Source organism: Phyllobates terribilis, unplaced genomic scaffold (assembly GCF_046119375.1).
Source record: "Phyllobates terribilis strain yellow unplaced genomic scaffold, ASM4611937v1 Scaffold_3__8_contigs__length_932513732, whole genome shotgun sequence".
NCBI classification, from domain to species: domain Eukaryota; kingdom Metazoa; phylum Chordata; class Amphibia; order Anura; family Dendrobatidae; genus Phyllobates; species Phyllobates terribilis.
The window spans coordinates 144,142,727-144,168,798 of NW_027362763.1; positions in this window are offsets into that span (position 1 = coordinate 144,142,727).

The following is a 26,072-nucleotide window of genomic DNA, read 5'->3' on the forward strand; positions in this document are numbered from 1 at the left end:
CCCCGTAACACCAACACGAAGGAAGTTGCCAGTACAACTGTTAGGTCTTCCTGACTCTGGTTGTTTTTAAAGACTGCCGATAGCCCCAAAAAGGCCATTTGCACCACCTGCCAGGCCAGCATCAGCTGGGGTGGCAAAACGACCAGCCTGACCACCACCAGCATGATCAGGCATATGGCAGCAAAGCACCCAACGTCCAGGAACAGTGTCTGCGAGTGGCACCATTGCTTCTTCCGCTGTTGTGCATGCATGCCAATCCCCTGTCCATGGTGCATGCGAAGATGCCTTCTGCCCTTCACCTGTCGTTGCACACTCTCAAGTAGCAGCATCAGGAAGCCCGTCCATGTCCTTGTCCCAACGCAGCGTTCAGTTGTCCACATCCCAGTCCTTGGAACGCAAGCGCAAATATGCAGCCAACGCCCCACAGGCCACACTACTAAATTTTCACATTTCACGACTGCTTGCGCTCGAAATGTTGCCGTTTAGGCTCGTGGAGACGGAAGCATTCCGCAACCTGATGGCGGCGGCCGTCCCTCGGTACTCAGTCCCCAGCCACCACTATTTCTCCCGTTGTGCCGTCCCCGCATTACACAAGCAAGTGTCCCAAAACATTAGCCGTGCTCTCAACAAGGCAGTTACCGGTAAAGTCCACCTAACCACTGACTCGTGGACAAGTGCTTGTGGGCAGGGACGGTACATCTCGCTGATGGCACACTGGGTTAATGTGGCTCCCCTGAGGGTTCAGTTGCCACAGAGGTACTGTACCTCACCCAGAGGTGTGGTGTCTCCTTCTCTCAGGCAAGGAAGGAGTGCTGCCCGGAACCCCAACACCCGCATTCAACACTTCACTGCTCCATGCCGGCTGGAAGGGCAAGATGCACTGTGTTCCTGCTGAGCCCTGTCCCTGGCTGGACTGGGGGGAATCAAAGAGAGGGGGAACCAGTAGTGAGTGTGAGTGGAGGATGCAGAACAGGGGAGCACCATAATAGGAGGTATATAAAGGGAAGCCATCTTAGGGTGGCAGGACAGGCAAGACAGAGAAGTGTGTGAGCACTAAGAAGGGGAGCAGAGTCTCGTCAGGAGCTCTGCTCCACAAGTGGGGCCTAGTGATAGAGGCCCAGGAGGGGAGCAGAGGAGAAAGGCTCCGTTCTACAGAAGGGATCCCAGGGGGTACAGTGAGTGCAGGACGGCACCCGTACGCCCCGAATCTGCCAGGTGTCAGAGGGATCAGGCCGCAAGAAGGGGACCGGCCCCTGGACCAGCCGTGTTACTCCAGGTCTCGGCTGAAAAAAACGGAGGCTTCTGCACTTCCATGGTGCAGTCGCCACAGTCTCATCATAGTCACCGTGAGGGTCAAGTAGGTCTGGGAACTCCACGTTGCCCAGAGGGACTTCAGGGCACCCGACCGGGACTGTGTGTGGGGAAGCGCAGGGAAGGAGGGAGAAGACCCGGCGCGAGACGTCGGTCTAGTAAGGAACACAAAGAAAGCGGGGTTCCCTCAAGCACTCCTGATCTATCTGAGAAAGTGCTGAACCCCTGGTCTGGTAAATGCAGTGCGACGTGGAGGCGGACACCCGTAGAGTGTACCTGAGAACCTTGGAGAAGAACTGTGAGTAAAACTCGAATGACTGCACTTCACTGCCTCCGTCAGTTATTTCAGCTGCGCTATCTCTCCTGCACCACAAGTCCCAGCATCACCACCCACCATCAGACTCTACACTGCCCTGAGGCCCACTCCACCTTTGGGGAGCTGTTCCATCCTAGCTGCCCTATCAACTGCCTCAGAGGTCTGCAGCAGCGCTGGTACAAATTACAAGAAACCATCAAGCTACAAATCCCATATAAACTATCCCCTTTTTGTTGACTGCCCTGTGCCACGAACCGGGCCAGCCACTGTGACATATTCCCCCCCCAGCATCCATAGGCCCGGACACCGAGTACCCCACTGCCCTGGGGGCGTGTCATTAACATAGTGGAAGCCGGGACCCAGTCGGACCTTGGGACGGAACACGTCCTCCCAACGCCAAGGATTGTGGGCCCTAGGTCAATCAGGGTTGCCCCCACGGTCTACAACTCCTGCAACTCATCCTCCTCAGCCTCCTCCTCCTCTTCAGCCTCCATCTCCGAAATGACCACATCAGTCACAAGCTGGAAGTATTGCAGCACTGCCTCGGCCAAGCGGCAACAGGCTGTGCTGAAGCTAATATGCTTAGGTGAAAACCCACACAATGCTGAAGAGTTGTGGACAGCTCTGAAAGAGCAGGTGTGACACCCCTGAGGGTTCAGTCACCACAGAGGTACTGCATCTCACCCAGAGGTGTGGTATCCCACCCTCAGGTAAGGATAGAATGCTGCCCGGGACCCTAACACCTGCATCCAACACGTCCACTTCAGTAGGGCAGGGCGAGATTGCTCCTAAGGGAGAGCACAGTCCCTGGTCCCTGGCTGAAGTGGAGTGGAACCAAGTGAGGGGGAACCATGTAGTGGGTGTGGATGGAGGAAGCACATTAGGGGAGCATGAAAGGCAGCTGTATAAAAAGGGGAGCCATCTTGGGAAGTGTGTTCAGTCAGAGGAGGAAAGTGAGAGGAGCAGAGACTCTGCAGGAGCTCTGCTCCGGAGGCAGACCTAGTGAGTGGCCAGGACTGAGAGAGGAGAGGGAGCAGGAGAAAGGCTCCAGGAACAGAAAGGATCCCAGGGGTACGGGCAGTGCTGGAGGCCACCCGTACGCCCGAATCTACCTGCAGTGGAGAGATCAAGCCGCAGAGGGGACCGGCCCTTAAACTAGTGGAGAACTACAAGGGTCAGCTAGGAACCGGTGGCTGCTGTACTTGTAAGGTACAGTGGCCACATCCGCAATTATATCGCTGAAAAGGTGGCCACAGAGGGTCCAGGGGACTGCAGGTCACCCGAAAAGACAAGAGGCTACCGGATTGGGACACTGATTGCGAGACGCAGGGCAGGAGGGCGAAAGCCAGCGCAGGAAGATGACTGAGGAAGGCACATAGAAAGGGGTCCTGTCAGGCACTCTTGAACTACCTGGGGAATAGCTGAACCCCTGCCTGGTGAACGCAGCACGACGTGGGAGGTTGTAGTCTGGAACCTGTAACCTGAGGAACTTAATAACTGTGAGTAAACGCGGAAGACTGCACCCCACTGTCTCTGTGATTATTATCTGCGCCATCACCCCCTGCACTACAACGCCCAGCATCACCTATATCACCTACAACATCTACACTGCCCTGGAGCTAAGTTCTACCTGTGGAGAGCCACACCAGCTTTGCTGCACTAGCATCAGCTCCAGAGGACCTGCTCCGCAGCGGCGGCTCCCTTTAGCCGCATACCACAGGTGGCATCACGAACTTTGTATATAAACTATAATCCCCTGTAAATAATCCCCTTTTGATTGACCGCCCTGGGTCACGGACCGGGTCACCGCCACTGTGACATCTCCCCTAACGACGACCGGCCCGGCACCGAGTACCCCACAGCCCAGGGGGCCCGTCACAGGCAGATCTGTGGCTCACACCGCTGAACCTACAGCCAGGCATGGTCGTGTATGACAATGGCTGGAACCTGGTGGCGGCTCTGAGGCGAGGCGAGCTCACACACGTACCATGCCTGGCCCATGTGCTTAACCTCGTGGTTCAGCGGTTTCTCAAATCCTACCTGGAGCTGCCGAATCCGCTTGTTAAAGTACGCCGCCTGTGTGCCCATTTTAGAAAGTCAGCTGCAGCTTCCGCCGCCCTTGCAGGGTTTCAGCAGCGTTTGCATCTTTCGGCTCACAGACTGGTGTGTGATGTCCCCACACGTTGGAACTCTACACTGCAGATGTTGGGAAGGATTTGTAAGCAGAAGAGGGCAGTTGTTGAGCACCAGCATCAACAAGGCCGTCGGTATTCAGTTCAGACTCCACACATAAGACCTCAGGAGTGGACATGGATGTCAGACATATGTATCATCTTCCAAAACTTTGAGGACTCCACCAAGATGGCGAGCAGCGATGACGCCATAATTAGCGTCACCATCCCGCTTCTCTGTCTTCTGAAATGCTCTCTGCTCACAATCAAAGAGGATGCATTGCAGGTGGAGCACGATGAGATGGAGCAAGGAACCATACAGGGTGATTACACACAGCCAAGCCTCATATCATCCCAACGTGGATTGGGTGACAATGAGGAAAAGGAGGAGGAGGAGGAAGGACAGGAGCTAGTTTCATACACTATAGATGGTACTACCTGCACAGCTGTCATACCGTCTGTTCAGCGTGGATGGCCAGAGGACAGAGAGGAAGAGGAGGAGAGCATGGTCAGTCATCCTCTTGGTGAGGACACGGAAGTCTTGCCTGTTAGTAGTCTGGCACGCATGGCCGAGTTTATGTTATGCTGCCTTTCCCATGACCCTCGCGTTCTCAAAATTTTGGGTGACAGTCATTACTGGTTGGTGACACTTCTAGACCCACGCTACAAGGAGAACTTTATATCTCTTATTCCTGAGGCGGACAGGTCTATAAAAATGGGGCTGTACCAGAAGGCCCTTGTTGCAGAACTATTAAAAAAATTCCCATCTGAAAATGCTGGTGGCAGAGGGCACACTTCGTTGGACAACCAAGGCGTACAGGCGAGAGAGACACAACTTCAATCCAGCAGAGGCAGGGTAACACTGTCAAAGTTCTGGGAGAGTTTTCTCAGACCCTCCCATCGGACAGGCCCTGAGGGAAGGGTACTCTCACAAGGAGTGCAAAGTTTGGGAAGATGCTGAGGGAGTACCTTACCTACCGTACCAACGTCCTCCGTGATTCACTGTGCCTTAGAATTATTGGGTATCCAAGATGGATACGTGGAATGAACTGGCTCTCTATGCCTTGGAGGTCCTGGCCTGCCTTGCCGCCAGCGTTTTATCAGAGCGGGTTTTTAGTGCCGCTGGTGGAATTATAACTGATAAGTGCATCCGCCTGTCAACTGAAAATGCTGACAGGCTGACTCTTATAAAAATGAACAAGGGCTGGATAGGGCCAGTCTTCTCAACACTACCGAATGATAGCAGCGTAACATAAACTCAAATCCAGGGTCTTTTCTTGGGATGTGTATCCCTATGCACCTTTTCACACCCACACATGGGTATACGCTTCCTGATTTTGGCTATTTGCTCTTGTCCTCCTCGTTCTCCTCAACCTCCACCATCATATCACCAGGGTGACCGTGGTCCGTGATGCAACACCCACCTAATTTTTTTAAAGGGTGTTTATGATGCCCATAAAAACATTTTTTTATACAGTATGTTCATGTATACCCCCTAGGGGCAAATGTTTGTCAGCCCATACACTTAGTGCAAGAGCATTACAAGTATAGGAAGCCCTCTCCTTTCTAATGGGAACATTTTTTTAAGAGGCCCTACTCCACGTTTCTTCCAAGGGGCATTGAAGTGCGTCCAAATTTTTGGTAGCCCTTGCATTCACTGCATAGGCCAAAACTATGGGAGACTCTCTTCTTTCTAATGGGAATTTGTCGTTACTGTGACCCTGCTCTGTGTGTCTTTAAATTGTTAGTGGGGTTTTTCCTAAAATTGTCAGCCGTTGGACTCACTGCATACCCTATAACTGTATAGCAGACCCTCTCCTTTCTAATGGGAACTTGTCGTACCTTGTTACTGTGTCCCTGCTCTGTGTGTCTTTAAATTCTTAGTGGTGTTTTTACTAAAATTGGTCAGCCTTTGGACTCACTGCATACCCTATAACTGTATAGCAGACTCTCTCCTTTCTAATGGGAACATGTCGTACCTTGTTACTGTGGCCCTGCTCTTTGTGTCTTTAAATTCTTAGTGGGCTTTTTCCCAAATTTTGGCAGCCCTTGTAGTCACAGCATGGGCATTACCACTATAGGAGACCCGCTCCTTTATAATGGGAACATTTTTTTTACTGTGACCCTCCTCTATGTCTCTTCAAATGGGTATTGGGTTGCGTCCAAATTTTTGGCAGCCCTTTCAGTCACTGGATACGCAATAACAGTATAGGAGACCCACTTGTTAATAATGGGAACAACAAAGCATAGCCAGCTGATGTAACATAGTAACATAGTTTTTAAGGTTGAAGGAAGACTAAGTCCATCTAGTTCAACCCATAGCCTAACATGTTGATCCAGAGGAAGGCAAAAAACCCTATGTGGCAAACACTAAGCTCCACATTGGGGAAAAAAATTCCTTTCTGACTCCATACGACAATCAGACTAGTTCCCTGGATCAACGCCCTATCAAGCAATCTAGTATATATAACCTGTAATATTATATTTTTCAAGAAAGGCATCCATGCCCTTCTTAAATTTTAATAGTGAATCACTCATTGCAACATCATGCGGCAGAGAGTTCCATAGTCTCACTGCTCTTACAGTAAAGAATCCCCGCCTGTGATTATGATTAAACCTTCTTTCCTCCAGACGTAGAAGATGCCCCTTTGTCCCCGTCTCTGGCCTCAGAGTAAAAAGATCAGTAGAAAGGTCTTTGTACTGTCCCCTCATATACTTGTACATAGTAATAAGATCACCCCTAAGCCTTCTTTTTTCCACAGTAAATAACCCCAAGTGTAATAACCTGTCTTGGTATTGTAGACCCCCCAGTCCTCTAATAACCTTGGTCGCTCTTCTCTGCACCCTCTCTAGTTCAGCTATGTCTTTCTTATACACCGGAGACCAAAACTGTACACAGTATTATAAGTGTGGCTCTCTAACAATAGCTAGGGCCGACTGCTGGCCTTTTAAGAATAGTAAGGGCCGTCTGATGTCCCTTTAAAAATAAGCTTCATGACTTTCAGAGTCCCTCAATCATAAATAAAACAGGATGTGTCTGATGATGTGTCACACACCACATTTCCAGAAAAGGTTGTAAAATGTTAAATTGACATTTCCCAGTGAATGCATTTGTGTTAAAAAAAAATCGTAAAAAAAAAAAACAATAGGATCTTTCTTTAGTATAAAAAACAGCGTAACCAATTTAAGAACAATGTAATCACATTGTTCAGCTCATGCACCTCCTCCTCCATCTCCGAAATGACCACATCAGTCAGAAGCTGACAGCACTGAAGCACTGCCTTGGCCAAGCGACAACAGGCTGTGCTAAAGATAACATGCTTAATGCTTAATTGACAAACCACCCAGCGCTGCAGAGTTGTTGAAAGCTGTAACACAGCAGACTGATCTGTGTCTCTCACCGCTGAACATACAGCCAGGCATGGTCTAATGTGACAATGGGCGGAACCTGGTGACGTAGAAATGACAGCCGGGGTAGATACGGTTTCCCTCTATGTCAGTCCTTTCTCCGAGCTAAAGAATATGGCTGTGGTGAAATACAACTCCCACTGAGAAGCTGTTTCAGATTGAAAAACATTGTGCCCACCAGAGGATTTGATTCTGAGGGCTAACCTTTTTCCCCGCTGAAGAGCCCCATAGCAGCTGCAAAGTTAGCACTATCATGAACTCTCCTGAGGTAGAAGCCAAGGCACACCAGAGGATTCTCTGGTGGGATCGTCCAACCCTGCCAAGAAGCAGTCCTGACTAAGAAAAGTGTGTGGAAAGGTTCCCAGACACTCTATGGCTGCTTTTTTACTGAGGAGGAAACACACGCAAACATGGGGAGAACGTACAAAGTCCTTGCAGATGTTGTCCTTGCTGGGATTTGAACCCAGGATCCCAGCACTGCAAGTCTTCAGTGCTAACCACTGATCCAATGTGCTGCCGTTCACCCTCTAATATCTAACAGGCTGGAGAAACTTGCACCTACTGCCACTCTATCTTCAGCTCCTTTGTGAGAAAATGTATTTGTGCAGCCACTCAGTCTACCAAATAAAATTCCTGAGAAGGAAATTGGGGATGGCTTCGCTACTGGTACTGGGGGCAGTGCTAATACCATAGCGTCGTACCATAGTTTGCTGGAAATATTCCAGGCTGGTAGGAGGCAAGCAAATTCCCACAAAAAAGTACCAGCAGTAATGTTCAGGGACCCGCGCTTGTAGAAGACGGAGACAACACCGGGATAAATAGTGACGGCTGGGGAACAAGTATGGACACGAGGCATGAGGCATGTGGTTGTAAACAGCTTCCGCCTCTATGAGCCTAAAAGGCCACATTTCAAGTGAAAGCAGCTTTACAGGACTTCCTGTGAAAAATGACATGCAGGGTAGATAGGGTTTCCCTCTATGCCAGTCCTTTCACCGAGCTAAATACAACTGTAAGCAAAAAAGTTGTGGACTGGCTCCGTACCGGCTCTGGCCACATTCACCTGTCCACGTGTTTGTGATTAGGTGGTCCTTCCCAGTAAGTGCACTGGGGAGGACACGGGTAATATTGTGGGACCCGTGCTGGTGGAAGGCGGAGACGATACCGGGAGAAATATAGTGGCGGCTGGGGACCGAGTATGGACACCCGGCTGCCGCTGGCATGAGGCTGTGAAAAGCTTCCGTCTCCATGAGCCTAAAAGGCCACATTTCAAGTGCAATCAGCTGTCAAAAATTTGGCAGTATAGTATTGCAGCCTGTGGGTGGGTGGGTGGCTGCCTGCATGCTTGCGCTTGCATTCCAAGGAATGGGGTAGGGACAACTGAACACTGCACTGGGACAAGGACGTGGATGGTGATTGCAACGACAGCTGCATGGCGGGAGGCATCTTCGCATGCGCCAAGGATCACTTATGATGGGCACACTTTTAGGCAGTGACCTGGGAGTCAGAGATGCTTCCAGAGGTCTTCCCCAATGCTGTTCCCATGTCTTTTCAGCACTGTATGCATGTGTCTGATGATGTGTCACACACCACATGGCCAGATAAGGTTGTAAAATGTTCAAATGAAATTTCCTGGTGAATGCATTTGTCTTGGTTGAAAGCAATGCAAAAGTGCAAAAACGCATCAAAAATGCTACGTGTGAACATAGCCCAAGGTGTGGAGGAGTATTTTTGTTTTTGGTTATTTATTTTGCCGTAAGGCAAACTTCACTTTGAAAATTAGGCGTCAGAATTTGAACATATACACACAGGCTATGGACATCTGCAATGTACAGTATGTCTCTCAATATATCAATAGCCAAAGCTTTTCACAAAATGGGCTACCTAATATATTCTTCACATCGTTCGGACATGTCTTGGACACCACCCTTGTACGTTTTTAAGACATCGATTATTTTGCCCACATTTGTACCTAAAGCAGCAGAATTTACTATGATTGAAATAAATTGTATGAATTGCAAGGGCAACCTAAAATGATTTCTACACTTGTTCAATGCAGCTAATTTTATTGCTCTCCAATATGTCCAGAAACTGTTCCAATTCTCATATTTTGTAACTTGGCAACCACATTTTTGGAGTGAGTGGTCCTCTTCACCACTGTTCTGCCAGTACTATAGTAGTTGGAACTTCTTTTCCCCTCACTACCCAGCATGCAATTTGTTTGCTACTGTTAAATGTCTTGCCTTCCCTATACTGAAAGTTACCTCTTTGCTACGCCTGTATGCATGTGACAAAAACAGGAGCAAAAATAGAGACAAAATCCTGTCCCCACGTCCTGTAATCCATTTCAGCTTAAAGGTGGATTACATTTTACAACAGGCACAGAAGGGGGATACCTAGTGGCTGGTCACCAATGTTAATCAATGGGGAAATGATGAAACTTTATGGGTGAAATACTGTCCTGATCATCTGATGGACACATAGGTGCTACTGAGTCACATCACATATCCACTGGAAGAAAGAATGAAGGTTTTTTTGGGGTAAGAGCAAAAGGAGATCTTGACAACTCAGAGGAGTAGATACAGAACATAAGTAGTAAATTGTAAACCCTTTCATTATACAATAAGTAATTTTTAAGTGCTGAAACTGTAAAATTCCTTAAAAAATGCCTTATATGCAATATCAAGTGTCATCCATGAACCTCACCTAACGGTAGAGTAAGTTTTGTTATAAAAGTAAAAGAGTTAATATCTGTCCGTTCAACTCATGGGACCTAATCTCTTATGACACATTGTTTCTATAACTAGATAGAGACAGACAGCTTCATTACCAGTAACATGTGCCGAAAAGACAGTTTTCATGCTCATATCCATTGAAATGTAATGTTTTGACAGATTCACAGTCTGTCATTTCTAATGGTCAGTGAAGAAGTGTGAATGACTTACCGCTAATTTGGCAAATATTTTCACAGCCGGTGACGGAGATCCGTGTGTTTGTAAAATTGTTTATAGATTCACAAAGCTGCTATGAATGTCTTAAAGTTATTTTACTGGAGGTTTTAGAAGAGGATGTGATACCTGGCATGAAAAAGGCTGGCTTCAATATATATCAGAAGTTGTGTATCTGAATTAACAGCGAGACATAGTTAGATAGAGGCCAACCAGGCAACTGCAATGGGCACTGGTAAGTGGGGGAGAAAAGCTCCTAAGAGTGTTTCTTCCCAGTGTGGCTTTCAGATCAATGCTGGGAGAAATGTCACTTCTGAATTAAATATCCTTGTTGATGAAGGTTTTGTTTTGTTTGCCAATGATATAATGTCTGTACATGCTCAGATTTCGTCATTATGAAAATGCAATTACTACTAATCTGACATGTGGTTAAGAGTCTCAAATTCTAGATTCCAGGATGGCCTGATGACATCCATGAGAAAGTGGGAAAATAAGAGGACGAAAAGAAAAAGGCACAGGAAGTGAAGAAGCAGCATTAGTAGCCTGTCCTATAAAGAGGGCAGGAGGGATAATTTCGAAGAGACCACGACCAACTATAGACCTCCACCACTCAGTAAGTTCCCAGACAAGACATTGGGATCTGACAATTGTTCAAGAGCATCTCCAAACTTCTTATACTATTATGTAGATCGATTTTATTAAAATATTTTGCTAAAGGTCTCCAATAAATTAATGCCAATCTGAACCTGATGATTTTAGAAGGACTAGCCAACCCCCTAATGTGCATAGAGGTCTCCTGACTCTCCCCTGACACATAATATTGGAGGAGGGAATTTTAAACTTTTACCCTTGAAACTTTTGTTCCCCCAGGAGACATGTAATTTAGAAGTAAGTGAGCTTACTACTGTTGGAATATATAGCCCTTTGGCCTCATGTGGTTGGGTGCCAGGCTCCACTGTTGATCCAAAGCAGATGGTATTCTAAATAAATAGAAAAAGGCATGACACATCCGAAGTTAAAAAATGCTTCATTCAATCCATATAAAAAAACAGACATCTCACAAAATCACAGACTGACTCGTTTTTGGCGCACACATTCCCCTTACTCATAATCTCCCACAGGCGATAAGCCACTGCCACAACTCTCTGGCAGCAGCTTTTTCCACTCTGACTATTGAAAACACATGCACACTCAGTTGGACCAAGTGTAAATGTGCATAGGATAGTGGGGAGAACAAGCTATCCAGACAAAAGGTATTAAATGCGTACAGCAACTCATAGGGATTGTCTTAAATGGGTTTTCCACTACTAAGACTACCACTTCTCAATCAGCATGTATGCCCCCAGTAAAATAACACCACTTATACTCACCTCCAGTGCCATTCAAGCTGTGTCGGTACACGCTCTCTCAGGGATTGCATCACATTGTTATGTCATGCAATCCCTGAGCCCAAACAGCGCTGAATTCACTTTCCCCACCTACAGATGAATCAGAAATCAAGAGGAAGTGAGCAGTCAGCTGCAGCTCTGACTTCCTCATGATGACTGATTTGCCCAAAGACGGGGAGAGTGAAGTCATCACTGATCCAGGTGACATAACAATGTGATGGGAGAGCGAGTGAAAACACCACTGAGATTGCGCTGGCACTGGAGGTGAGTATGCTATCATTTTACTGGGGGCAAACATGCTGATTTAGACGGGGTTGTCCAAGTAATGAGCGACCTCTTTAATTTCTTATATGGTTACAAATGCAAAGTTCTAGTAAAAACATGCAACTTTGTAATTGATCTTTTAATAAAAGTCATCTCTGTTCTCAAGAACAGAAGGATTTTTCATTTTATTGTTTACTGCTCGTTGCCTATGTTACCGGCCACCTCTGCAGTCTATGAGAACTGGCCAGTTTCCTAAGCAAGGATCACATGCTTGCTAGTTGTTTGCTATACAGCTTTATAGAGCAGCTCTAAGGCTGGCCAGATTGCGGTATCTGGTCTGCTTCAGTTCCTCTGTGCTCATCCAGTATCTTGCAAGGGCAAAGCTGCCTCTGCTTACAGCATGGGAGAGCGTACAAGTCAGACCCGTGGCACGATCAAGCATCAGAAACGTACTGCTCCGGGAGGAACTATACGCTCCTGAAGAATGAGAATTGGAACAACCCTTTAATGGTTGGAGCTCCATTATCCTTGTTAGGTGATCTGACGTTCCATCTGCCTGCAGTACTGACTTCTGTGGCATGTTTACACTACATAGTAATGACTCAACTCTATGTTTAAAGGGGTTGTCCAGCCTTAGGCTACAAGTTTTCAGTCACTCTATGTAGAGTCTCTATGTACACTCTATGTGAGTATTCTCCAGTGTCGGCGATGGGAGTGGGCGGTCATGTGAGTGCAAGTATGCGGTTTGCATACTTCTGGCCACATTCCCACTAGACTTGTCCAGCCTCGCTCAATACATCTAGTTGGCATGTGACCACATGTATGCAAATCATATGCTTGCGGTCACATGCCTGTCAGCTTCAGGTGCCAGAGAATCTTTACAGCATGCAGTGCAGTCTTGTAGCTAGAGGCTGGACAACCCCTTTAAGTGATGTGAATGAGATGTTATCACCACTAAATAAGTAGTTCCAAGATGTGGTAATCAAGCCACATATTGTATGAAGCTGTTATTCTGCAGGAGCCCTTATTAAATATTTTTCCCATTAGCCTCCATTAGTCATAAACTAGCCCCGTCTGTATCTAAATTTTCCTTGTAAGAAGCAAAAGCTTTTAATGTTATTGCAGAAATCTAATTTTTATGAGCATCCCCATTATTAAAACAGTGCGTCCTATGCGCGTTGCTTTATGGTTATTTGAAATCAAATTCGTACTTTTTGACTTGTTTTAAGGTTTAGTCATCCCATACTGCAGCACCCGTTCCCTGTGTGATCGCATGACTTAGGCCATTAAATGACATCACAGTAAATCAGTTATGAGTTTATGCCCTGCCATCTCCCTAATAAATTATGTATGTCGGCCTCACCCTAATGTCCTCATCATTGGTAGCACATGATGTTAGGCGCTGGATTCCCTTCTAAAAAATAACAACTCCTACTTATTTGGGGACTTTATGTCCCCCTTGGAGATGGTGACTTACTTGTTGTTCTTCAGCTGGAAATTGCCTGGTAAGAATATTTAAGAAAGTGACAAAAAAAAGGAAAAGTGTCAGAATAGTAAAAAAAAAATAAAAAAAAACCATCTCCAAAATCACATAAACATTTGCTTTAACGGGACTGTGTGAAATAGACTAGAAATTACATCACTAGAAATAGAAGCCGTACTTATTGATACAAAGGATTGTTAATTTGTATTTATTTGTATTGCTGTTATTCTTGTAATGTTTTCTTCATTTTTGGCCCTATACATGTTTATCTTTATTAATAAAATTTAAAATTCTCCCTTCTACCAGGTCAGAATTCTGCCATTTATGAACCTTTATTATTTTATTATTATATACAGTATGTGTAACACCACTACCTGCGTCTCTGCATGGTTTTCCGTCCCCCACTATGCATGTACACCGACATACTCACCACCCCGGGCTGTGCAGTGAGCTCCTTGTCCTCTGCTTGCTGTGTACTCTGTGCATGTTTCCTGGCAGTGTGTGCTCTTCCTGTTTCTTAAAGAGGCAGTGCGCACACTCCTAATGTGTCCTCAGCCAATTGCTGGGACACAGTTAGTACTTAAGGCACCTCCACCTGTTGGGAGGTGCCTGAACAACATTCTCCTTTAGTGTGGTAAAACTACTAAGTTGACAGGTCCTGTCCTGTCCTGTTTCTGTTTCTGTCTCTGAACTCTGAACCTGTACCTGTGTCTGATCTTGTCTGAACTTGCTTCCCTGGGTCTGTATGGCCTAGGCCTGAACTCTGAACATGCACCTTGTTTCTGTGTTCCCTTGATCTTTCCCTGTACCTGTTATTGTCAGAATTTTTATCAGTCTCTGAATCTTTCAGTGTCTGAAGCAGTACTTACCTCCAAACCTTTTGTCTGTTTCAGTCCCTACTCCAAAACATGCTATGTCAGAAGCAGTACCTTTCCTAAGCCAGCTCTGTCTGTATCATTACCACTCTCTAATCTGCTATTGCTGTGCAACATTAGTGATCAGTGTGTACACTTGCTTCTTCTTTGTAAGTACCCTGAGTGAATCTGACCCTGTCGGTCTTCTGTGTACCTTCCTTATATTTGTCCTGTGCAAACCTGACCCTGTCTGTTCTATTTGAACCGGGTCCTGTCTGTCCTGTGGAAACCTGCGGTTCCTTGCCTGGCCGCAACTGCAGTTCCATTCCTATCTGCATCTGCAGTTCCGTTCCTGGCCACATCTGCGGTTCCATTCCTGTCCGCATCTGCCATCTGCGGTTCCCTGCCTGTCGGTATCTGAGGTTCTATACCTGTCCACTCTTGCGTTTTCCTGCCTGGCCGCACCTGCATTTTCCTACTTGTATTAACATGCGGTTCCCAGTCTGTCTGCACCTGCGGACTGGAACCTCTCCTGCCAGTGACCTAATTCACCCTGAAGTTGTTCCGGACCATCCTGTCTGAACTTGGTTCTATCTATTCCTGTTGCTGAAGCCGTACCTGCCTGCCTATATACCAGTCGTACCTGCCAGTACCTGCCAGCACCTGCCTGCCTGTATATGAGCCGTGTCTGCCAACACCTGCTGTTCCTGTATACCAGCTTTGCCTGCCAACACCTACCATTTCTGTAATCCTGCCGTGCCTGCCAGGACCTGCCGTGCCTATATATCAGCCGTGCCCACCAGCATCTTGAAGGTCAGCCGCCATGTGTCCGAGGTCTGCCCTGGAGTAGTACTTGTCATCCATTGGCAAAGCCTAACCCCACCATCAGGGGCTCTAGCAAAGAGTCGGGGGTTTGCTTAGCCATGCTCCTCCAGGCTTTCCTCGGTCCACAGCACAGTGGGTCCACTAGCCACGCACGCCTCCTAGCTTTCTATTTCAGTAACACATAGTGGGCTATTGTGCTATGTGGTCATAATCTGGCATCCCAGAAAGCCATTCTTCCCTAGAAGCAAATGAAAAGTTAATTGGTCTCTGTACATTCAGACAACTCAGTGTGATGCTCTATTAAGGAATCAGACGGCGCACGAGATGGATGGGAAGGGAAGCACTGCACCTAGGGAAAGATTAAAGGGGCACCCCTGAATCTTTGTCCTGATCACGCTGAGCTCCCTGACGTCCTTGGGTGGGTTTTTTCACCTAAGCACGGCCCTGGCTACTGCGTGGGGCAGCAGGAATGCTAGTCCTGCTCTATAATACAGACACAAAGGGAAACAGACAAGGATAAAATAAAGCCGCAATCACTCTAATCGCACCCAGACTAAGGAATGGTATATAAAGAGTGAGGCAAACCAAAAGGGAGATAAGGAGAAGGATAACACCAAACAAACTTCCAAACCGCAATCTCCAGAGACGTCTCCTAAATAGCTTTTGTTTCCACGGCTCACACTTTCAAACCAACTCCTAGGTATAGCAAGCTATCATTGGCAACAACCCAAGCTAAGAGGTCAGTCTTTTTACCAGATGGGAGTGGAGAACTCAGAACAACTGAGATAACTCAGGACTGAGAGCTCTAGGAGACAAACAGAACTGTTTAACCCTTGCAACAAAAGAGCAAGGGAAATCTACACAGCTTTACCCTTGCAGCATCAAAACAAGGGAAATCTGCACAGCTACCTGGAAGCCAATGCAGTGCAGGTGCATTTGTAGCAAGACGCCGCGATCTTCTGACCGTGCTCTGTCTAGTTATCCCCGTGACATTCAATTTAATTCGATAGATAATATGATTAATACATGATCTGAACATCAATTTAATTAAAGATTATATTGTCTTATCCCAGAAAATTCACTCCAAATTGCTGGCCACTAGGTGTCTCTATTCTTTCTACCTTGCTGTTCACTGCCTGTTGTCACATGTAATCCGTCCCTAGCAGCAGAGACACATTAAAATGGATTATAGGAAGTTGGGGGAGGGGCTTTGTCTCTTTCCTACTGCTCTCCTGTCTCTCAAATTGCATATAGGCATAACATAAAAATTGGCTTTCAGAGCAGGAATGGACAATGACATGAGAAATGTATACTGAAAATCAGAGAAAAGGAGGTTGATGCACCTATAGTGCAGGCAGAATGCTGATGAAAACAAACTGCCACCTGGATATATTAGACTAGTATGTGCACCGCGCTAAAAGCAAATTTAGCTCATTGTGAGGAATAAAAGTAGGAAGAACTTGCTTTTCTACATATAGGAGTAGGCCTTACCTCTAGGCCCTCTAATCATTGGTGGAATGATGATTCTTAGACTGTGTCCAAATAAAGAATGAATTGAGAGGTGGCATTATTGTCTCAGATGGAATAACCCTATTTTTAAATCTTTGATCATTCAATAAATTCTCCAGACTACTTGTCCTGCAATTCCACTGATTGATACATTATATTACTAAATTAAGGGGCACTCATGGTTATAAGTGACACTGATGAAGTAAAATAGTCCAATAAGCAGCTAATAATAAATGCATGAGGCATGTCATAGGTTATTTGAGTCTTCGGATCATGACCTTTCAGGTGGTAGACGTGGTATCTTGGCCCCTAAGGAGATTTGCCAAAGTAGATTAAGCAAAAGTGATATCTATGTACACTATAGTTATAGAAGATAAATAGATAGAAAGAAAGAAAGATAGATATGAGATAGATAGATTGATATGGGAAAGATAGATAGATAGATAGAATATCTGCTGTCCAAAGCCTCTATAGACTGCGCAAAAGCACTGTGCCTGGGAAATGTGGCCAGGATAGAAGGATGCATCCAGACCAGGAGGAGGACGAGGCTGGAGGAGTGTGGCGTCAGAGATCACAGTATATGTAGGCGCTGACCACATACCGCGATCTCCCGCGCCATCAGGACATACCGCAATGTCCAGCGAGGGAGGAGGAACAGTGTGGTGCCTGATAAGCAGCATGGATAAATGAGCAGCATGGATGGATGGATGAGAAGCATGGATGGATGAGCAGCATGGATGGATGAGAAGCATGCATGGGTGGATGGATGAGTAGCATGGATGGATGAATGAGCAGCATTGATGCATAAATTGATGAGCTTCATGGATGGATGGGTGAGCAGCATGGATGGATGGATGAGCAGCATGGATGGATGGGTGAGCAGCATGGATGGATGGATGAGCAGCATGGATGGATGGATGAGCAGCATGGATGGATGGATGAGCAGCATGGATGGATGGATGAGCAGCATGGATGGATGAGCAACATGGATGGATGGATGAGCAGCATGGATGGATGGATAAGCAGCATAGATGGATGGATGAGCAGCATGGATGGATAGATGGATGAGCAGCATGGATAGATGGATGAGCAGCATGGATGGATGGATGAGCAGCATGGATGGATTATGGAGGAGGAGCACGGAAGAATGGATGAACAGCATGGATGGATGGATGAGCAGCATGGATGGATGGATGAGCAGCATGGATGTATGATGAAGGAGCAGCATGGAAGAATGGATGAACAGCATGGATGGATGGATGAGCAGCATGGATGGATGGATGAGCAGCATAGATGGATGGATGATGGATAAGCAGCATGGATGGATGGATGAGCAGCATGGATGGATGGATGAGAAGCATGGATGGATGGATGGATGAGCAGCATGGATGGATGGATGGATGAGAAGCATGCATGGATGGATGGATGAGTAGCATGGATGGATGAATGAGCAGCATTGATGCATAAATTGATGAGCTCCATGGATGGATGGGTGAGCAGCATGGATGGATGGATGAGCAGCATGGATGGATGGGTGAGCAGCATGGATGGATGGATGAGCAGCATGGATGGATGGATGAGCAGCATGGATGGATGGATAAGCAGCATAGATGGATGGATGGATGAGCAGCATGGATGGATAGATGGATGAGCAGCATGGATAGATGGATGAGCAGCATGGATGGATGGATGAGCAGCATGGATGGATTATGGAGGAGGAGCACGGAAGAATGGATGAACAGCATGGATGGATGGATGAGCAGCATGGATGGATGGATGAGCAGCATGGATGTATGATGAAGGAGCAGCACGGAAGAATGGATGACCAGCATGGATGGATGGATGAGCAGCATGGATGGATGGATGAGCAGCATAGATGGATGGATGATGGATGAGCAGCATGGATGGATGGATGAGCAGCATGGATGGATGGATGAGTAGCATGGGTGGATGGATAAGCAGCATAGATGGATGGATGAGCAGCATAGATGGATGGATGAGCAGCATGGATGGATTATGGAGGAGGAGCACGGAAGAATGGATGAACAGCATGGATGGATGGATGAGCAGCATGGATGGATGGATGAGCAGCATGGATGTATGATGAAGGAGCAGCATGGAAGAATGGATGAACAGCATGGATGGATGGATGAGCAGCATGGATGGATGGATGAGCAGCATAGATGGATGGATGATGGATAAGCAGCATGGATGGATGGATGAGCAGCATGGATGGATGGATGAGAAGCATGGATGGATGGATGGATGAGCAGCATGGATGGATGGATGGATGAGAAGCATGCATGGATGGATGGATGAGTAGCATGGATGGATGAATGAGCAGCATTGATGCATAAATTGATGAGCTCCATGGATGGATGGGTGAGCAGCATGGATGGATGGATGAGCAGCATGGATGGATGGGTGAGCAGCATGGATGGATGGGTGAGCAGCATGGATGGATGGATGAGCAGCATGGATGGATGGATGAGCAGCATGGATGGATGGATAAGCAGCATAGATGGATGGATGGATGAGCAGCATGGATGGATAGATGGATGAGCAGCATGGATAGATGGATGAGCAGCATGGATGGATGGATGAGCAGCATGGATGGATTATGGAGGAGGAGCACGGAAGAATGGATGAACAGCATGGATGGATGGATGAGCAGCATGGATGGATGGATGAGCAGCATGGATGGATGATGAAGGAGAAGCACGGAAGAATGGATGACCAGCATGGATGGATGGATGAGCAGCATGGATGGATGGATGAGCAGCATAGATGGATGGATGATGGATGAGCAGCATGGATGGATGGATGAGCAGCATGGATGGATGGATGAGTAGCATGGGTGGATGGATAAGCAGCATAGATGGATGGATGAGCAGCATAGATGGATGGATGAGCAGCATGAATGGATGGATGGATGATCAGCATGGATAGATGGATGAGCAGCATGGATGGAAGGATGAGCAGCATGGATGGATGATGAAGGAGCAGCACGGAAGAATGGATGAACAGCATGGATGGATGGATGAGCAGCATGGATGATGGATGAGCAGCATGGATGGATGAGAAGCATGGATAGATGGATGAGAAGCATGCATGGTTGGATGAGAAGGATGGATGGATGAGCAGCATGGATGGATGGATGAGAAGCATGGATGAATGAGCAGCATTTATGAATCAATGAGAAGCATGCATGGATGGATGAGCAGGATGGCTGGATGAGCAGCATGGATGGATGGATGAGCAGCATGTATGGATGGGTGAGCAGCATGGATGGATGGATGAGCAGCATGGATGAATGAATGAGCTGCATGGATGGATGGATGAGCAGCATGGATGGATTATGGAGGAGGAGCACGGAAGAATGGATGAGCAGCATGGATGGATGGATGAGCAGCATGGATGGATGGATGAGCAGCATGGATGTATGTTGAAGGAGCAGCACGGAAGAATGGATGAACCGCATGGATGGATGGATGAGCAGCATGGATGGATGGATAAGCAGCATAGATGGATGGATGATGGATGAGCAGCATGGATGGATGGATGAGCAGCATGGATGGATGGATGAGTAGCATGGGTGGATGGATGAGCAGCATGGATGGATGGATGAGCAGCATAAATGGATGGATGAGCAGCATGAATGGATGGATGGATGAGCAGCATGGATAGATGGATGAGCAGCATGGATGGATGAGCAGCATGGATGGATGATGGAGGAGCAGCACGGAAGAATGGATAAACAGCATGGATGGATGGATGAGCAGCATGGATGGATGGATGAGCAGCATAGATGAATGGATTATGGATGAGCAGCATGGATGGATGGATGAGAAGCATGGATAGATGGATGAGAAGCATGCATGGATGGATGAGAAGGATGGATGGATGAGCAGCATGGATGGATGGATGAGAAGCATGGATGAATGAGCAGCATTTATGAATCAATGAGAAGCATGCATGGATGGGTGAGCAGGATGGATGGATGAGCAGCATGGATGGATGGATGAGCAGCATGGATGGATGGATGGGTGTGGAGCATGGATGGATGGATGAGCAGCATGGATGAATGGATGAGCAGCATGGATGAATGGATGGATGAGCAGCATGGATGAATGGATGGATGAGCAGCATAGATGAATGGATGGATGAGCAGCATGAATGGATGGATGAGAGGCATGGATGGATGGATGGATGAGATGTATGGACAGATGGATGGATGAGCAGCATGGATGGATGGATGGATGAGCAGCATGGATGGATGGATGGATGAGAGGCATGTGACGCGCCCCCTGGGCCGTGGGGTACCCGGAGCCGGGCCGGTAGATGCTGGGGGTTGTAGTCACTGTGGCGGTGACCCGGTCCGTGACCCAGGGCGGTCAATCCAAGGGTAATATATATATGTAGGTGATATAATGTCCGACTACGCCACCTGTGGAGTGCGGCTAATGGGGCCGCCGCTGCGGAACAGTCCTCTGAAGCTGATGGTTTGGCAGCAAGGGTGGTATAACTCCCCACAGGAAGAGTGTAGCTTCAGGGCAGTGTGTGTGGATGATGGTGGTTATTGTGCAGGAAGTCAATAATAAACTCGGAGTCAGTGTGATGTAGTCCCAGGGTCTTTACTGATGACACTTTAGACAGGCCTGGACTGGAGTACTGGCTAGTGATAAGAGTCCGGTCAGCCTGGGAGCAAGCATAGAGTCCTCCTTGCCAGGTGGAGTTGTAGGCCTGCCGTTCTTACTATACTCTTTGGCTATTCTGCTTGTAGCTGCGTTGTAGCCCACGTCCCTGAGTGTAACATGCTGTGCTCACCCGTATGGCTGGCAACTTGGGCCTTGTGGATGCCTCGCTCCTCCTTGGCGGTACTGGTCCCTCGGTGCTGCTGAGCCTCCGGGCGTCTGATGGGGGCCAGGAGACCTGCAATCTCCTGCCCTACGGTACCTGCTGCTGGGTCTTGAATCCCCCACAGCCTCGGACTCCGGTGTCCGGTTCTCTGTGTATTCTGGCTAGGACGAGCTAGCTCCAGCTCCAGTCCCTAGCTCCTCTCTCTTCAATGTCCTAAGCTCAACTCCACACTAAGCTAAAACTAACCCCGCCTCCAGATCCAGTTGCCAAGGGGAGTGTCCTCCCCTTGCTGGTCTAGATCCAGGAAGTGTTGCATGTATTGTGTACCTGGCTAAAATAACTCCTGCTTGCTTCCAGGTATGCCACTACCTCTTTTGTGGGAAGCAATGCCACTGTGGCAACCAGACCCTTGGGGTGCCACATTCCCCCCTAGTTAATTTCAGTACTCCGGGACTGAACATATTTTTCAAAAGTAACAATAGCATTAACAATAACAGGCACATTAGAATATTGACAAACATTACAGTCTTTGATAGGTTTACAGTATAATCTGCAACCAGGTGTCCACTGAAGAAGATGTAGTTTGAGGGACCCGTCGAAAACCCTCCACGGAGGCCCTGGGGTGGCTGCAGGGCACAGATGATCCAGGTGTTGGACCACGTCTTCGGCCACCTCCAACGGTTTTTTTTGTTCAGTGGTCTTTCAATAAGCGGCACTTTAACAAGTGCAACTATTTACAAGGGAAAGTTCTTTGGTTATGCACCGTCCATAACCTAAAAGTCTTTGTACCCTTTTCGGGTAACTGAAAAAACACACATTAAACATTTCAAATTAGCAATGTCTCTGGCATACCCTTACGGGTAACTATATACAGCATACATGCATTTTAAATTCTCCAACGAGCAGGGGGCTGACCTCTTGTACTTCTGGTAGATCTACGTAGTACACTATCTGTCAGTGCTCTCTCCTGGTCCCTTGTGTCTACTCCTGGTGTGGTGGGTTCAGTGTGAACTGCACTACAGGTAGTATGAGGTAGTACTGGTAGGTTGGGCAACTTCCTACGGATTCTTTGGCTCATCGTGGGTACGACAGCTTCACTATTAGCAGAGGGTTGATTCTCCTGGTCTGCTGTCGATGAAACTTCTGCCTCTGGGGCCAACTGTTCTTCCAACTCTTCTGGGACTTCTGCAGCTTCCGGATGGGCTGGTTGGAGAAAGGTAAGGACTGGCACGACAATTGCATTGTTCACCTGTGTCCATGACCGGGGAAATTCTCCGAGTACTGTTTGGACCACTTCCTCCATTTCCTCTGTGGGTTGAGGGCTATCTTGGTCTTCTTTAGTGTGTTTCAATTGCTCAGGACATTTCTTCAAGTGATCTCTGGAAACTGCCGCTGATGTTTCTCCTCCATCTTTGCTGATGAGGCACACTTTGGTGTTATCGCAACTCGAGGGTAGGATGGTATATGGCTCTACCTCCCACTGGTCATCTAGTTTGTGGAGTTGTCTCTTTCTCTTAAGGACTTGTTCTCCAGGTAAAAAGGGGACAGCAGGTGCGTGTTGATTATAAGTTTTCTCTTGCTTTTGTCTTGCCTGGGACAAGGTTCATTCAACACTCTCTTACACTTTGCGGTATTGTTGCTGCCGCTCGGTATCCCAATCCGCATCTGGTGAGGTTGTCTCTGGTGTTAGGACTCCCATGTCCAAGTCAATGGGCAACTTACCAGGTCTTGCCCTCATCAGGTAAGCGGGTGTACAATTGGTGGAGTTCACCGGGATGTGATTATATAGATCCTCCAGATCTGGCAACTTCTCTGGCCACAGGCTGCGCTCTTCCCGGGCATCTTCTCACACAACCCGTTGTTTTGGGGGTGATACGGCGTTGTCCTGATTTTCTTGCAGCCGTACAGGTTGCAGAATTCCTGGAACACCTCCGCTTCGAAGGCTGGACCTTGGTCAGTAAGCACACGGTCAGGGTAACCGTGCGGGCGACAGAAGTGCTGTTGAAATGCCTTGGCTGCCGTCTGAGCCGTCTGGTCTTTCACTGGCACTACTACCAGGAACCGGGAGTAGTGGTCTACGATGGTGAGAGCGTAGACATAGCCTGACCTGCTTGGGGCTAGCTTCACGTGGTCTAAGGCTACCAGTTCGACTGGCTGTTTGGTGATGATGGCCTGCAGGGGAGCCCTCTGGCTGTCACGGTCTTTTCGTCTCAGGTTGCATGGTCCGCATTCTCGACACCATCTCTCGATTGCTTTCCTCATGCCAGCCCAGTAGAACCGCTCACGTAGCAGGACTTCCAACTTCTTCCATCCGAAGTGTCCTGCTCCATCGTGGTACGCTTCTAAGACCAATGACGCATCTCGCCGTGGGACTACCACCTGCCAGACCAGTTCATGTGTCCGGGAGTTGACACTTCTTCGACACAGCTTCCCTTCGTAGATGAACAGCTTGCCCTTCTTCTTCCACAACTGTTTGGTCTCCTCTGGATCATCTGGATCAGGGTGCGAGTCAGCTTGCGTCAGCAACTCCTTGACTAGGCGGACAGCCGGGTCACTATCCTGTGTCTCTGCCCATCCATGGTGGGGCAATGGATTGAACGTGGCCTCTCTGTTGGCGGAGCACCTGTTCTTTACACAATGGGAACACTGGGTCACCCCATGACGGTGGACAGCGGGGATCTCTATCTCCTCCAGCTCTTCCGGGTCTTCTCCCCCATCCGGCAAGTTGGGCATCCTGGACAGCGCATCAGCATTTGCATTCTTATGCCCCGCCTGATACTTGATGGTGAACTTATAGTTAGACAGTCGGGCCATCCATCGCTGTTCCAGGGCACCAAGCTTCGCAGTCTCCAGGTGTGTCAGCGGGTTGTTGTCTGTGAAGACTGTAAATTTGGAGGAGGCGAGATAGTGCTTGAAGCGCTCTGTCACAGCCCAGACTACGGCGAGGAACTCCAACTTGAAGGAACTGTAGTTATCGGGGTTCCTTTCCGTGGGCTAGAGCTTCCTGCTGGCATAGGCAATCACTCTCTCTCTGCCCTGCTGTATCTGGGACAGCACCGCTCCCAATCCTACATTGCTCGTGACACGCCCAGAGGGATGGGGACGACTCGGTACCCGGGCCTTTGCCTGGCCTTTGGGGATGTCGCGGTGGTCGGCTCCCGGGCCCGTACCCTGGGGTCAGCTTTTAAAAAGGGGATTATTTGTTAATTTTATGAAAGTTCGTGACGCCACCTGTGGTGTCTGGTGAGGATCACCAGCGCTGCAGCAGTCCACTGAGGCCGGTGTTGTGGCAGCTTAGATGGTATCGCTCCCAACAGGTGGAGCTAGGCATCAGGGCAGCGTAGGAGGGGGGATGCAGGACAGAGGGGACCCAGCCGGGTCAGAGCAAGAGTAGGAGCACACACGAAAGTCACTTCAGAACCTTTTACTGATGGAAATTCAGGCACATCCCGGAGCACTATAGGGTGAGGGGTGCACGTCCGGATTCTCCCCAGTGAACGGGTGTAGGGCCTCCTGTTTCTTGCCTCTCTGTAGTAAGTTTCTGACCTGCCTGGAGCTAGGCCTAACTTGGTTTCTGTTCTGTACCTGCTGACTTGGTGATAGGGCCTTCTGTTGGAGATCACTGTCCCTATTCTCTGGGATCTCCGTGATTCCTGACGCTGGTACGTATCAGCTTTTGGTGATCCTGGGACATGTAATTCGCCAGGGGTTCCGGTTGTTTTCTACTGTTCATGAAGATCCACGTAGAGTCGGACCCGGTGTCCGGTATATGTTTCTGGGGTGAGCTTGTAAAGCTCCTCTGCCCCCTATGTTACTCTCTTCCACTTGCCTTCGGCCCCGCTCGGGCCCTCACTAGGCTACACACACTGCAGCCGGGACGCTGCTCTTCTTCGCCGCTCTCAGAGTGTCGACACACTCCTAGCTCTCTATCCTGAGCTCTGTGAGTTCTAGTCTGGACTCACTCTACAGACTATACTGAACTCTTTCTGCAGGAACTGCTAAGCTCTGGCTCCTTCTGTGTCTGAGCAGGAACTGCTGAATCATCCAGCTGCCTAGCTCCACCTTCCCTATTTATATCCCTATCGGGCTCCCTCTGGTGGTCTGAGGTGGAAGGTGGAGGTGTGTGTATGCTGTGGGGGACTCTTGTGGAGAAATCCGGTAATGCACCCCTCTAGGATCTGTGGTACCAAGCGCAGCTTGGCGCCACATTCCCCCCTAGCAAAGCTCAGCACTCCCGGGCTGAAGTACATTTTATAAAACAATAAACATTAACAATCTTCCCTTTATGGGAGGCACTTTTCTTAAACGTTGCATAACAAAAACATTCTAAACATACAAAACATTTTCAGCAGTTCAATAATGGTGCTCCTTCCGGGGAAGCACCTGTCCATGATAGGCTGGCGCAGCCGGGTCATCAGCCCTAGATGGCGGGGGTTTGCTCTCCTCCCCCACCTTGTGGACATTCAGGGCCATGGGTATGACAGGAGTTACCGGTCCTGCTGACGGGGCGGCCGCTTCGGCCTGCTCGGGGCCGAGCTCGGGTTGAACATCAGGGCGGTGAACCGGTGCTCCGGCGCTGTGCTGTTCCTCGGACATTCTGGCGCCTCCTATCGAACCGCGGCCTACCTTCCTTACCTTCCGGTAGGCCGCAGCTCCGCAGGTGACGGTCTTCTTCAGGACCTTGCTTCGCTTGCGTCCTACATCAGAGCGTTCAGCGACGCTCCTTCCAGGACCTGGT